At 37.1% G+C, this 13,889-nt stretch overlaps 1 long non-coding RNA gene across 1 annotated transcript; it reads left to right on the top strand.

Annotated features, from left to right (window-relative positions):
• Positions 1–4,601: 4,601 nt before the first annotated feature.
• Positions 4,602–5,057, top strand: LOC132066671 (uncharacterized). The gene is made up of 2 exons (XR_009416904.1): positions 4,602–4,733; positions 4,965–5,057. It is a non-coding gene; the product is annotated as an uncharacterized LOC132066671 (long non-coding RNA).
• The last annotated feature ends 8,832 nt before the right edge of the window (positions 5,058–13,889 follow it).

Here is a 13,889-nt window from a genome sequence, read left to right as displayed (position 1 = left end):
AAGATTGTCCTTCTCGGTTACGACTTACGAGATCGTAATTCATCCTTTATTCAATTGTCACGTACTTCCCATGACTTATACCTTCCAACTTCATGGACGTCTCCAATGCTCCATTACAATGGTGAAGTACATGATATGCTCATGCTCTGAAGGTGCGGGGTGTAACATTCTATATCTAATTAAGGAACTAAAATGATATTCTAGCACTATACATCATCCGTCTTTTCTAATTTCATAGAATTTTTGTTATTAAGTACATTGCATTAGAAATAAGATGATAATTGAAATTTTGTTAAAGTAATTTGATTCAATGTACTTAAACAAGCCATATTATAATTTGTCATAATTGTGTTATTTAATGGGTACGAATACTAGTTTAAATTAAAAAAATAAAAGTTTTTAAGTAGGGAAGCCTTATATACATGTACTGCTAACCCTAGAAAATCAAACAAACCGCAAAAAGCAATAGCTCACTTTTCTCGCACAAAAAATTCATGGCGGCCATTGTTTGTGATTCCATCTCTTGGCCTGCTAGCCATGATGGAATCTTATCTGTGCTACCAGAAGATATCGTCCAGCAAATCCTCTCTTCTCTTACGCTGAAACAAAGATCAATAGCTTCCCTTGTTTGTAAAAGTTGGCATCAGATGATAACATCATTGGACGACCGCAAATTTGTGCGAACACATTCTACAAAGATATACTGTGGACACTGCTATTATTATCACAACAACTGTCAATGCAGCTATCGCGTCGAGCCAGTTATCAAATTTGCTGCTGACAATATGAGTTTCACAGAATTCTATTTGTTTGTACGTAGTTCTTACTATTACATGTCTACGCAAACTTTAGAATCAAGTTTATTAACCGTTCTCCACTTAAAAGGAGATTGCAACTTGAACTTTGTTAGAGATATTAAGGAATTGCCTTCATTGAAAGAGATATGTTTTGATTCTGTTCGCATCTCTCCATGCTACTTCTCCAAGTTCATGAACAAGTGCCCTTCCATTGTTAACTTTGATACGTTGTTACGACCTTCATTCCATCTCAGTGCCTCATCTGAATCAACTTAAAAAGGTTCATGTGAATTGTCGCAGTAGATATATACAAACAATAGAAATAAAAGCTCGAAATCTGTTGGAGTTTCACTTGTTTATTTCCTCATCAGCAGCAAAAGAGAAACTTGATCTATGCGCTTGTACTAAGCTGCAAGTCCTGAAAATAGATTCTGAATACATTCCCATAGGATTTCCTAAAGATATTTCCTTAGCATTCCCGTGCCTTAAATCCTTATCTCTTCCTTTATGTAAAGGATTGAATAAAATCAAGAGTTTGAGGTTAATTGACAGGGTTGACTTGGATGATGCTTTCATTGTTAGTCCCAATTTACGTTCGTTCAAGCTAATAGATATTAAAAAAGTCCCAAGCTCGTGTACTTTTGCTGAAAATTTGGGTGAAAATATCAGCTTGTCCTTGGAAACTGACACAACTGAATCAAAGGTATGTATCTTGATAGCTAAATTATGTTAGTTTTTGCTTTGAGTATTTTTGCCTATTGTTTAAAAGGCACAACATTTTCTGTAATAATGAATCCAGTAGTTGTAGGAAATTTTTTGTAGAAGGTCACATCTATATATTCTGAAATGATGTATCCGACTTTTTCCATTACTCTAAATAAATTACAAAAACAGTTTAGAGATTAAGAGTTTGCTGGAACTTCTATTTGGGTTAGAAATTTCAGTTGTTTTCATTGCATTTTGGGAGTAGACGTCAGTTTGTTATTTGCACATAGGTAGCAACATATATAAATTTACTCTGATGATAGTACCTTCAATAGCGTATCTCGCATTGATTCACATTCTAAACTTTATAACTTTATTGTTAATTGTTGCATCTTGAGTCTCGCTAAGTGTTAAACTAGAACTTTCATCTTTGGTATTTTCCAACAATTTGAGAGTAAATGATTTTTCCATTCATGTTTGACAATTCGTGTTGAAAATTATTTTTCATTGTCTATGAAGGAAGTAAAATTTCATTCGGGAAACCATCAAAGCAACATTCAACCGCTTTGTATCAAGCACATAAATTTGGCAATACTCTTTTCATCAGTATCAAGATATGAATCTTTACTTGATGAAGTGTTTAGTTACTTCCATCCCCGGACCGTGCTGCTGAGAATGAATTCAGATGCCCTAAAACATAACTTCATACAGGTATTCTGCAATATTATTATGACTTCATTCTTCAGCTTAATAATTTCCTATATTCACTTCTCCTTCTTTTTCACTATACTTATGTTATGAATTTGTAGGTTCTATTGAATGAGCTCAAAGGTCGGGACAAAGAATGTACCAAGCGTTACAAATATATAAATTACATGTCTTGGCGCTACTTCTTGAAAGGCTATGAGATCCTGGAATCAAATACTATTACAAGGCAAGGCGCCCATCAAATTAGCTTGGAGTTTCAATGGTAATTGCCTCAGAACAAACATTTGCTTATATATTGAAATTGAAATTTACAATATACAGCTTATTAGTAATTTTTTCACAAAAACCTGGAAGTTGGTCATATTTTCTTTCTATAATGCAGGTTTAAATGAATCAGAACACATAATACAAGAGTACTTCTATCTACCTGCTCAAATACATGTGGAACACAGTATAGGTGTGCAAATTACACTCGGAGCAAAATTTAGGATGTTTTCTTTTCATGTATTATCCCTTGTTATTACAATATGAGTTAAGAAATTAATCAGACCTATTGTGCTTTTGTACACTTTTTCGATGTTTCGTTGGATCAGTATGATTTAGTCCTCGAAATTTTGATATATGAAATTGGTGATTTTCCTTAAACTGCCGTATCTTCCTATGTTATGTATACTCTATTATTGATGGTATCTAGTCAATGGTCTTAATGGTGAAAACCAAAATTTAAGTGATGCCTTTTACTTTGGTTTTTGATCTGAAGAGAGCATATATTTGGTGGGACTATATGGAAAGAAAGAATTTACAAGATTCTTTGATGATACAAACAACACTCTTCAAAAGATGAAGAGGAATTGTTTATTTTTGTTTCACTTTTGGTCTAAAGAAGAACTTCTAAATGAAGAACTTCTAAATGAAGCAGAATCTTTGTTAGACAGTACCATAGAATCCATTTAAGAGGAACAGGGATACACTCTTGCTTTTTCTGAAATGTAAATATGGCTTTTAGCATAACCTTTTTCGCCAAGGATGAATAATATTTGTGACCTTTCTAAGAAAAATAAGTTTTTGATTGGGAGAAAAATGCTTGGCAATGAAGAGTGTGCTTGTGGTAGAAAATTTACAGAATTCCACAAGTGATTGTGTAAAAATATGCAAAGGCAATTGGTGGTGATAATACATAATTGACTAAAAAAGAAGGTATGTATAACTCCACGTACATATTCAAGTTATTCTTCCTTCAGTATGTATACCGTTTTTCGAAAAGCCCTGGCCAATGGTGCAGGCTGGAAATCAAAACATGGATTTGGTAATTTTCTGATAAAAGGAAAAGATGTCCTTTTTTATTTTATTTTTTGAAATTGCCACCACCAAGGTTTAACACCTTGATGTCAAGGACCTGGCTTGGCCCTTGTCTTGCCCATTCATTCGATGCAAAAAACAGTTGAAAGAGGGGGCCAAGAACCTGACCTCGAGTACATTTTGATTGTAACCTGCAATCCGCAAAAGATATGAAAGTGAACCTATACAACTTTCATATATACTATTTACACAGAATTAACTAACAAAGAAGTTATTCTTGTCATATCTTCTTCTTATGCTGGCATTTGTCTAGGTGAAATAACCCCTTCACTTCTCTAGGTAGTTGTTGGTAAGAGTAGCAGAAGGTGCTAGTTCCACTTGAGGATGCAAGTAAAATCAGCAACACCATTGGCTTCTCTGAAGCAATGTAAAATGGTGATATCTTTGCCCTCCATGGCCTGTATAGTGTCTTGTATAAGTCTTGTAAGCATGAGGTTGGCAGTATCCTTGTTCTTCAGCATTTCCACTATTACAAGTGAGTCTAGCTCCAAATGCTGCTTGTCAAAACCATAGTGTAAGCACCATTTGAGCCCATAGTTAGCAGCTACTGCCTCAGTTTGGCTGTTACTTCCACATTTTATAGCTATAGATAGAGCCGTCAAAATGGGCTTGGCCCTTGAGGCCAACCCATCCCAGCCCTCTATAAGGGTAGGGTTGGGCTAAGATTATTTAAGCCCATTTAAATTGAGGCTTATAAAAATTTTAAGCTTAGTGGCCCTTGAGACTTGACCGAGGAATTTTGGGCGGCCCATGGGCCAAAAATCTATTTAGATTAAATTAAAAATTTAAGAGAATATTGTGAAAAAAGAAGCAAAAAATAGGAAAAGTAATTACAAATAAGTTTTAATATTTACACAATACTTTACTCACTGGCGTTAAATCCTAATCACCAAGCATAGAAGTTGTATTCATGATTGCAAATTTAATTTTAACTTAAAATTTAAAAGAAAATCAAAAAAGAAGTAAAAAAGGAATAATGATTATCGAATTAGTCTTAATATCGTACAATACTTTTCTCAGCTAGCTTTTGGCACGAATTAATTAATGCAACATTAAATTCTATTTGTTCAGAATATCTTGAACCGCCGCCCTGGAATTACAGGAGAAGACGCACAAGGAAAGAGGGAGGATTAGTGATATGCAGTTAATGCTAAAATACGCTTGGTATGATTAGTTCATCAACTTGTGTTTCTATCTCTCCTTTTCTAAAGGAAAAAAGGGAAGACGACACTGCGGGTACATATTTTTTTGCCTAGTTCTGTCCCTTCTTTCTTATGTGATTACAAATAATAATCATTGAAGGGATATGCACCCAGAGTGTTTTATGACATGCATGACTCATTTTATTTGGATTGATGAAATTCACAATTCTCTTTTGATTACTTTGTAACAAAGGGATTAGCTGATGCCATTGGTGATGACTGAGGTGCAGTAGTATGCGCCGCAGGTTTCGGCCTTCATAGGATTTGTTGGCACCATGAAAGGTTAGTCAAAGTCACTCTGCAAATAACATTCTTTATTAGGTTGAAATGGATGGTGTGAGTTTGTCAAATGCTCGATTTTTATGCCATGGATCACCAAAAAGTGTAGTGTGTAAATTGATACAATTTGTAGAATATCTACGGTAATGAATGTCATTACATATGATATGCATGTTAGCTTTGGAGTATACAACAAACTCAAGTACACCATTAATGAAAAATGAGTGAGACTAGGAGCTGTCTATTAATATATTTGATGGTCTCTCTAAGACTTACTGGGCGGCGTTCAAAGTGATTTAATTAGCGTTGCTGCATTCTCATTTTAACATCTTTTGTAATTTTATGCAATTTGTTTGTGTTGGATTGCTTTTTTAAGTCAGTTTGTTTCTTCCTAAAAGATTGCGTTGGTGGTCAAAAGGAGCTTCTATTTATTTGTGGTTCTACTTATGCTTGTTTGTTGAATTTCACATGTCCAAATTGAACAACTAGGTGCAAATGTGGAGCAAAGATTGAGCGGGAAGAGGGGAGTAAAGCAAGCAGAGCAAAAAGAGGGAGAAAAAAAAAGAAGGAAAACAATATTACCAATTTATCAGATATATAATTAAAGCTATGGCTATCACACTGGGGCGATTTTATGTAGTAATTTTGGGTCATTGAACAGAGTCCGGAGCCTAAAGGGTATAAAAATATACAGTATAAACCAAAAGGGGGTAGCCAAAAATATATATACCAAAAGGGATATAACGTGGACTGATCCACGTTATACCCCAACTTTTTTTTCCCCTTTGATAGATTCACCAAACGAAAAAAAAAAAATTGTATAACGTGGATCAGTCCACGTTATACCTTTCATTAATTTTTTCTCCCCGACGTTTTACAAATAGTTTGTAAGACGTTGCCTCTATTTAAATCATATTCTAATGTGTTTTTAATAAAAAAATTTATTGATTTTTTTAATTTTTAAAGCATATAGTTAATTTCGATGAATAACTCAAATAAATATTTTAACACATGCAATAATTAAATATGTGTTATATATGCGAACAGAAATAAAAAATAAAATATAAGTTAAATAAACATCACACATTAACTAAGTAATAAATGTTAAATTACATACTAACTATTAAACGGCATAAGACATGTTATATATTCTTGGAAGATTACATAAGGAAAAAACAATCGTACAAGTTAAGAAAAAACATAAAAACCAACAAGCAACAACAACTACCGGTTCGTCGGGCGCCGATTCTTGTTATGACCCGTTTGCTTGCACGTACTACACTTTCTAGCCATGCGAGCGGGGAGCTATATCCATTTCATTCCTCCTTCTAGTTGTAGTCCGCGTTCACCGAAGTTCGCTCGTATTCGGTGTTTGCAATTAAGGCGAAGGGAGAAGGTGGCCAATATGCCTCATCACCTGACGGTGAAAAATTTCCACCGTACGTTTGCTTGTAAAACCTGAATCGTAGTACTTGCTAACACGGTCCTTTGGTTGAATTCCGCGGATATCACAAAATTTAATTGCATGTGAACATGGCATATGGTAGTTTCTCCACTTCCCACACGAACACTTTTTCCTTCGGCAGAGACTTTATGGATATTTCCGCCCTTACCTTCGTGTGCGAATGTCAAAATCTCAAAAGACCCCTTCGATTGCATTGTATTCGTCGCATGTCAGTATGCTTTAGGGACCTCTCCCAGTATTCATCAAACTTCTTTTCAACAGCGCGCGGCCGAAACTTTTTATCCGCAATCAACAAATCAGCAAGGGTGCTTCTCTCAACAAATCGATCAATAAGATTTTTAAACATATAACGGACCATGGCAGTAACGGGCAATCCACGAGCTTTCTTCAATAAACCGTTGTAAGACTCGGAGACATTCGTTGTCATAGCCCCCAACCTATGATCGTTGTCCTTATGCAATGTCCATTTCTCCTCGGAAGAGATTTTAACCACGAATACTGTTGGAGGTGACATTGTTTTGATTTGTTCCATCCTCATTTTATACTTCTTCTCTCCGGTGCTCGTAGCCGCCAACCACATTAGCTTCTCAAGGTCTTTGTTGAGGAACTTTTTATTGAAGTTGCTTTTCAAATGCCGAACGCAAAACCTATGGTGTGTGGATGGTGGTTGTAACCAATCATGTGTTTGGACACATTGCAAGATGCCCCGATGACGGTCGAAATAAGTCCAATTCCTTGTCTCTCACGAACAATATGTCTCCACAACAACACAAGGAACCACGTCCAAGACTCAAAGCTCTGACGTGCAACAATAGCATATGCAAGTGGAAAAATGTTATTGTTCGCATCAATTCGAATAGCAATTAGCAGTTTCATCTCATACTTATCATACAGATGAGTACCGTCTATTGAGATGACAGGCTTGCAACTTTTGAATCCATCGATGCTTGGTTTATAAGCCCAGAAAAGAAACTTGAAGATGTGTTCACCTTGCATTGTAGTTGATTGGTGCTCCCACTCAACAACGGTCCCCGGATTGAAATATTTTAAAGCAGCCATGTATCGGGGCAATGTCTTGAAAGAGGTTTCAAAATCACCAAATACCATTTCAATAGCTTTCTTACACCCCTTTTGTGCTTTTCTATAACTAGGAGTAAACAAATGCAATCCTTTTATTTTTTCTGAACCGACTTAATACCGATGTATGGATCGACCATAATATATGGTATCAACGTAGTAGCAATTAGGTATTTCGTTCAAATTGAAATGATCCTTTCGTAATCATCCGTGAGACAAGCGTGGTGGAGATCCGCTTTGCTCGCCTTCCACATACCACTTGAAATTTCTCTAAAATGGATCATCCACTCACATCCCAACATATGACGCTTGCAAATAACCCTCCAAAATTTACCTTTGGACTGATCACAAATGAACTCTTTCTTTTCTTTGAGACAATATTGTCTCACTATGCCTTTCATTTCCTGCTTGTTCTAAAATAACATACCTAATTGCATAATACAAGGAAAATTATCAACCCCCTAAAAATGGGCCAACAAATAAAAAGAATATTCATTGCCACCATACTAACCCGATCCGATAAATTCGGGTTTTTTTACAATCCCAAAGTGCGGATCGAAGCGGACCGTCATCTCTCATGAAGGCAAAATCATCCGGCCTTCTTCGTGTTATCCAATTATGGAATCGCATTAGAATGGTAGCTAACGTTACCGTCACGAGCAGTAATGTCTTCATAAGAATGACCATCATCATCAGATGAGTGATCATCGTCTGTTTCTGTGTGATCTAATGGGATATCACTATCTGACTCATGGGAGTGATCATTAGCTACATCATTATTGCTCACAATTTGTGTGAATTTGAGTTAATACGGGATTTTCTTCAAAATCGTTACACCTACAAACATAGGAAAATTCAAGGGGTTCAAATCTCAGAAACAATTAGTTAGAAGTCTCCTAGTTTAAGCGGAAAAAACATCGTTATATTTACCTTTCTGTAAATGACTCCACTTGAGTAGGGCGATATCGAACTATACTCCCGCCACCTAATTCACTTGTATTTGGAGCACTACTCGGTCCAGGAATATCACGGCTGCATAGTCCAACCAAAGTTATGTGATTGGCTACCAACTCCTACCATTGTTTCTTGTTGAAGTGTACCTCTTTGAAGCCCAATATTCATAGCGGGAAGATACGTAGTACCTCGAATATCAAACTCATCGTCAGTGGGTGCTTCAACATTAGTAGAGCGTTCAACAGTTGCATACATGCCAAGTGTCGCTATACTGATATGATTGCTAAATATATCAGGACTTCGAAGAAATAACGATAAGGAGTCATCGTCCGAAATAAGAGTTTCCTCGTAAATGGGAAATCTCCTAGCCGTAATTGATGTTGGATATCGTCCGGTGATAAACCGAAAGGTTAGGATCGGTTGTGGCCATTTTGCTTATGAAAACACGTTGTAGACGATCGTATTTGAGGGAAATTGGAAACCTTTGTACGGCTCCGGACGACGGTTATATCTCGGCCGAACCTTCTTCGTACACAACTTCACCACCCCAATATAAGTTAACTCTTACATAATTTTCCGCCATATTATTTTCAACAGAATACAAATGTAAAAATTAATGGAAAATGCAAGAGAGAAGTGGAGAATTCTTGAAAAATGAAATCTACAAGGAAGAAGTGGAGAATTCAGAGAGATATGCAGAATACAAATCTAAAAATTAATGGAGAATGCAAGAGAGAAGTGGAGAATTCTTGAAAAATGAAGTCTACAAGCGAGAAGTGGAGAATTCAGAGATATGCAGAATACAAATCTTAATTGGTATATAAAACAAATGATTCACGGACCTTTGATTGTCATAATGCTGATGTTGAAAAAATATATTTACTGTTTGATTTTACGAATGCATGCTTGATTTGACGATTGCATGGCAGATTTGATGCTTGCATGCATTGCGCGCCTTAACAACAAAAATTTTACAAATTATTTTACTATTTTGCTTTTACGGTACGCGTGATTTGACGACTGCAAGGATTCTCTGGCGTAAAAAAAATTTCAAGAATCAATTATTGCTACGTTGGCCGGCCAAGTTCAACAAAATGAATTGTTGCAAAACGTTAGCCTGCCAACGTTTTACAACAAAATGTTTTGTTGCAAAAACGTTGGCCTGCCAACGTTTTACAACAATTCATTTTGTTGCAAAACGTTGGCAGTTTTGCAGTAATTGATGCATGAAAATTTTTATATGCACGTAAACGTTCGCCTGCCATGCAGTCGTTAAATCTGCCATGTAGTCGTAACATCAAGAATGCAATTGTTTTTCTTGTAAAACATTATCAAGCATTCAAAGCTAACCTTTATTTATTGTAAAACGTTGGCAAGTATTCAAATCTAACGTTTATTCAACACACAATATATATTCTTCAAAGATTACATAACTATTGAGATTTAAGATATGTCACACCCTAATCTTGATCAGGGTGTGATGGCACCGACTTTCCCAATGTGGGAGCCGAGCGAACCGGCCCGACTCTTACTACGTACGGGAATTTTTTTTTTTTCTGAACCTTTAAAGCAAACATACTTAATAAAATTACTCATACATAATAGGACCCTTTCGTTGCTTTTAAATCAAATAAAATATATAGCTATACAAACTCGTATCATAATACAAACTGTCTCCCGAAACCCACGACTACGCTCGCAAAGTCTCTAACTTCAAATAAGACTTCATGGCATAGTGCGGCGACTCGGCGACACTCGAGAACAAATGGAGTTTGCCGACTTATTTGGAACGTCTTCTATCCGGCTTTCTATCCGTACGGTGTACTCGCGCGGCACGAAACGCAGCCCCCGAAGAAGAGGGGGTCAGTACGAGCATTGTACTGAATATGTAAGGTATGAACGGTAACATGGTATAAAAAAGTAGAGCATGTCATATAAATGAGAATATACTGTATATGTGGGACATGTCATGCATAAAATTTGTAGTACGCCTACATGTGAGTGCCTCTTGGGCACAATCATGCATGCTTCTTTGTTACCTTTATATACGTACATAATGCGCACGAATTGCGTGATCTCGTAATGTCACGTTGCATAATATCATTGCCCGCGTCGGGCCTCCCGCGTCCGGGGTAATTATCTCTTGCGGCGCCACTGGTGGGGGTCGTGCCGGCCAATAGGCCCGGTGTAATTATATGCGGACCCCTACGCCTATCGTAGTGGCGGTCGTGCCGCCCTCAGGCCGGTGTAACATCCAATGGCGCCGTAGCGGTGACATGCCCGGCCATCTAGGCCAGTGTAGCATCCATCATAAGCATGCATTGGAGCCCAACCAAAAGCTATGACTTTATCGGAGTGACGTAAGGTCGAGACCCTCCGATGATATTATGGAATAACCATGGGCGTTTTATCTCGCCTTGGAGGAACTAGTAATAAGGCGAGACTATCAATGGAGAGTGACATCACAAGAGAACGTGGAATAAAATCATAAACATCATATACGTTAATTTGTATGCTTTGAAATCTTTAGAAAATAGTATCATAGCTAAAGAATAGAATTAGAGATCAAGGACTAGTTTAACATTTCCATGCTCTCGCTGGATTTTTGACTTAAGGCTCTTAGTCATGGAAACATTCTTGTCATACTTCTCATAATCATATCCTCTTCCTTACATCATCGTTATCATTACCATCATAGGAACATTCTCATTAATACGATTACCACACTTATTGTTTGATAAACGGAACATTAGAGAAGAATCTGGGACCAACGGGCCCACCTCGGGTCAAATGAGGCGGCGTACAAAATTTACGTATATTGCAATTCATGAGGTCAATTGTGAGAATCCTAGGGTAATCGGGTCCTTTTGGTGCAAGTTCTAGATGTTTAGGAAATTTTTCCATCATTTCACACAATTTCTAATTCAATTCTACTGAATGAATAGTAGTTAATTTCAATCTCGGGTTTCTAGGAAAGGGATTGTCCCCGAGGCCCGTGTCCAAACCTAGTACGTCTAAGACGTGCCAAGGAAGGAAAGTAAAGCCTTACATACCTCTTTCCGCTCCTTTTGCTACTCCAAATCCAATTTCAAATCCGCCGGACTCTGATTTGGTCGTGTTTACCAACATTGATTAGTGCATTTAGAATTAGATCCTTAAAATAAAACTTGGCTACCGAAATTTCGGCAGCATCTCCCCTGTAAATATACCATGCCACCAAGTCTAATTTGGCCGATTTCACTCAATAACAATCCCGGGAATTCAACCCGGCCAAACCAAACAACAATTCTAACAATTATTTCCATCAATCATTACAATATTCACAATGACCCGATCAATTGTACAATGCTACCCAAAACCTTCCAACTTCCATAAAACATTAGTAACACATTTCTCTCATTCTAGATGCATAAGTTAGATCACCACCATACATTAGCAACACTAAAATATCAGATAGAATTAAATCACCATAACTTGTCACACCACACTCCATTCGGCCACACTACAACATCCATATTTTCCATGGATTTCTCCATGTTTTCTATACATTACCACAACAAGCAACACATTACATGAAATGAACTCAATCTTCTACACAACACAACACACACACACGGCTTCAAACACACCACACGGCCACCACCTCTACATTGATATTTTTCATGAATTCCATTCATTTTCATACACTACAACACGCACAACCATTCATATCATATAGAAGAAGATTGAATACATACCTTTTTACTTAACTTCTTCTTACTTGACTAGGCTCCAAACTTGCACAACAAATGCTTTGCTTGTTCCAACAACCACTCCATGTTGTTGAGGACCTTCAATTAGGTAGGAAAAGTGGAAGAAAATAATTTATTTTGATCATCTTCCATGGCTCCCATTTTTGGAGCCATGGCCGAATACTACTATATCTCTCTCTTCTTCTTCTTCTTTTTTTTCTTTCTTATTTCTTCAACTAAAAGATGACTCCAAGTATATATATATATATACATGTCTTCCACTTCTTTTTCATATTTATGATTTAGCCTCGAAGTAAACAAAAGGTCACGTGTTCTTCTCCACTTTTTTCTAGAGTTTTCTTCTTTTTTCTTGATTTTTCCTCTCTTTTCTTGAATTTCTTCACTTGGTCAAGGAAGACCAAGTGTCTTCCCTTGCACACTTTAGTCCCTCATTATTTACACTTTGCCCCCTTTTCATTTTTTTTTTCTAGAGCTTTCTTTCCTTTTTCTTGAAATTTAATAAAGAAGGCCAAGTGTCTTCTTATATAAGATTTGGCCCTCCAAGGATTTTTCTTGAACCTTGAAAAATTACTATTTTACCCCTCGACTTTTCTCAATATTATCATTTTGTCCCTAACCTTCCGCATTATTTCCACGGCCCATTTTCCGAATTTCTCTTCTTGCCCTTAGCCTTTCTCAATATTTTCCACACTACCATTGTCCACGATTAATATTCCTAACAACTCGCACCTAAAATTATTTTAGGTCATAGTCTTGTCCTTAACTTCTCGCCATTGTCTCGCGGCATCCGAACGTACGAGTACGAGCTATAACAAGATAAATTCAATAATTCATAAAAATTTAATTTTTACGGTGTCCCTCCCCCCCCCCCACTGCGTACCATCTTGAGTTTGTCGGCGCTCTCGTTTTGATCTACGTTGGTGAACTTTCCTCTTGTATCACACCCGCATCCTATAAATGCCATAAAAAATAGAAGTTATTTTTGTATGATTGGATTCGTTAGATAAATTTTCTTAGCAATTACTTTGATTGTCTACGTAAAATCGGACAGCATCTCCCCTGTAACAAGGACTTCCTCCAATACCATATACCAACATAAACAACCAAAGCAACGAAGACAAAACAACACATAACAACCACAAGTCACCAAATACTTTGAATTAAAAGCTAACCTGTGTCTCTAAAGTGCACGTACGTCAAGCACGGGGAATGTGTGAGGATCCAAGATCAAATGCCATGGGAGACTATGCAAAATAAATAATATAGACACATAAGGTAGCCATTACATTAATGAAATTAAACAAGATACGAAGCTATTTGAGTGGTTAGAATGCTCGCGTCGGTAAAACTCGGTCTCACTCCCAATTGAAGAGCCTGTCCGGTGAATGCGGGTAAAGGCCCCTCGGTATCCATAAGAGGTGCTGTCCCCGAACACCAAGCCAGAAGGCCGTAAGCTGCGAGGCTAATAGGCTCGGACGATGCGAATGCACAGAAAAGGCCCTCGCTCCACGATTCTACCGGCGGTGATTGGACCTCGGGAGCAGAGACATCGATGAAATGGACATACCAAAATCTATTATTGGGTAATATG

The sequence above is a fragment of the Lycium ferocissimum genome, chromosome 8, assembly GCF_029784015.1.
Source record: "Lycium ferocissimum isolate CSIRO_LF1 chromosome 8, AGI_CSIRO_Lferr_CH_V1, whole genome shotgun sequence".
In the NCBI taxonomy this organism is placed as follows: domain Eukaryota; kingdom Viridiplantae; phylum Streptophyta; class Magnoliopsida; order Solanales; family Solanaceae; genus Lycium; species Lycium ferocissimum.
This window is presented reverse-complemented; position numbering and strand designations above follow the sequence as displayed.